Raw genomic sequence first — 2508 nt, 5'->3', positions numbered from 1 at the left:
CTGAGGCCTCCCAGCCATGCTTCTTGTACAACCTGCTGAACTGTGAGTCAATTAAACCTCTTCATTAATGACCCAGTCACAGATAGTTCTTTATTACAGTATGTAAACTAACTAACACAGCGTGTGTGTGTAGACTTTCTTAATTTCTAGCTGTACAAAATGCTTTCTGTTCACCTTGTATATATCCTGCCCCAGACCTAGAGTCAGTCATTTCTGCTAGCACTCCTGGTTTCTTTTATTAGATAATGGGATTTGAAAATAAGATCTGGCTCTAAGTATATTTATTTTTAATGAGAGTGTTATTGCTTTCAGGCCCTGTAAGCTGACAGGGAATATATATGTGTGTATATTATGCAGATTATATATAAATACATTCATACATATTTCTATATGAAACTATGTGTATCTGTGTGAAGCACAACAGGAGTTCGTACTTATTTCTCTAAATCAAATTCATTGTCACATGGATTTTTCCACCTTCGCCTCTTTCTTCTCTGAAACTTCACACACAACAGTCAGAAACATGGCTTTTACTACCCGTCACCAATTTACTTAAATATTCAATTCTTTTATTCATGTATTGCAGTTTCAGAATTATTAACTCATATTCCTGTGCAAATGACTTCTTCAATGAGAGTACAGGCTTATGGTCAGCTTGCCTTTAGTCTTAGAGACTCTACTTATTTCCAAATATACATAGGTTTCTACCTTTTCTCTTGAACTCCTACAGCAAGTTTGCTACACACATATAATCCAGTGAGGTTCCATTCTCTCCTTTTGCATTTTATCATGAGATCCCTGAAGATCCTAAACATTTATTTTATTTACACGTATTAGGTTCATTTTTTGCATCAAGTTCTTGATAAACATATTATGTCGTGTATCCACTGTCACAGTATCATATAAAATTAGCATCACTGTCCTGTGCTGTACCTGTTCAATCCCTTCCCGTGTCATTCATGACAGGCACTACCATGTTTATCATCTCAATAGCTTGGCGTTTTGGAGAATGTCATTTAATGGTAACATGCCTTTACAGATTGGCTTTTTCCACTTAGTAATATGCATTTAAGATTCATTTGCGTCTTAGTGTTTCTTTTTATCTTATTACTTTTAAACTCTTGCTATGGTTTGAATGGGTGCTCTCCAAGATTGAAGTGTTGCCAATATGTTGGTATTGAGGGGTGGGGCCTTTAAAAGATGATTAGGTCATGAGGGTTCCTTTCTCATTAATGGGACTAAGGCTTTTATAAAAGAGGCTTCTGGAATCGTTCAGCTGACTTGCTAGCTTGATCTTCAGGTCTAGTTTCTCTTTCTTCTAAGTAAGGATGCAGCAAGAAGGACTCACTAGATGCCAGCACCTTCATCTTGGGATTCCCAGACTCCAAAACTGTGAGAAAGAAATGTCAGTTCTTTACAAATTATTCAGTCTCAGGTATTTTGTTGTATCAGCACAAAATACACTAAAACAGTTCTGAATTGTATTTTATTGTATGAGTGTACCTTAGTTTGCTTATCCATGTACCTACTGAAGGATGTGTTAAGCCATTCTTGCATTGCTATAAAGAAATACCTGGGGGGGCGGAGCAAGATGGCCGAATATGAACAGCTCCAGTCTCCATCTCCCAGCACGAGTGACACAGAAGACCGGTGATTTCTGCATTTTCAACTGAGGTACTGGGGTCATCTCACTCGGGAGTGCCGGACAATCCATGCGGGTCAGCTGCTGCAGCCTGACCAGCGAGAGCTGAAGCAGGGCAAGGCATCACCTCACCTGGGAAGCGCGAGGGGGAAGGGAGTCCCTTTTCCTAGCCAGGGGAACTGAGACACACAACACCTGGAAAATTGGGTAACTCCCACCCCAATACTACGCTATAACACCGGCACACCGGAGAATATATCCCACATCTGGCCGGGAGGGTCACACGACCACGGAGCCTCCCTCCTTGCTAACACAGCAGTCTGCAGCAATCTAACCGCAAGGCAGCAGTGAGGCTGGGGGAGGGGCTCCCGCCATCGCTGAGGCTTAAGTAGGTAAATAAAGCTGCTGGGAAGCTCGAACTGGGTGGAGCTCACAGCAGCTCAAGGAAACCTGCCTGTCTCTGTAGACTGCGCCTCTGGGGACAGGGCTCACCTAAAGGAGCAGAAGCCTGCGCAGACGCGAATGACTCTGTCTGACAGCTTTGAAGAGAGCAGTGGATCTCTCAACACGGAGGTTGAGATCTGAGAAGGGGCAGTCTGCTGCTCAAGTGGGTCCCTGACCCCTGAGTAGCCTAACTGGGAGACATCCCCCACTAGGGGCAGTCTGACACCCCACACCTCACACGGTGGAGTACACCCCTGAGAGGAAGCTTCCAAAGCAAGAATCAGACAGGTGCACTCACTGTTCAGCAATATTCTGTCTTCTGCAACCTCTGCTGCTGATACCCAGGCAAACAGGGTCTGGAGTGGACCTCAAGCAATCTCCAACAGACCTATAGCTGAGGGTCCTGACTGTCAGAAGGAAAA

The sequence above is a fragment of the Piliocolobus tephrosceles genome, unplaced genomic scaffold (genome assembly GCF_002776525.5).
Source record: "Piliocolobus tephrosceles isolate RC106 unplaced genomic scaffold, ASM277652v3 unscaffolded_32157, whole genome shotgun sequence".
Lineage (NCBI taxonomy): Eukaryota > Metazoa > Chordata > Mammalia > Primates > Cercopithecidae > Piliocolobus > Piliocolobus tephrosceles.
The sequence above is the reverse complement of the archived record's forward strand: the minus strand, read 5'-3'. Positions refer to the sequence as shown.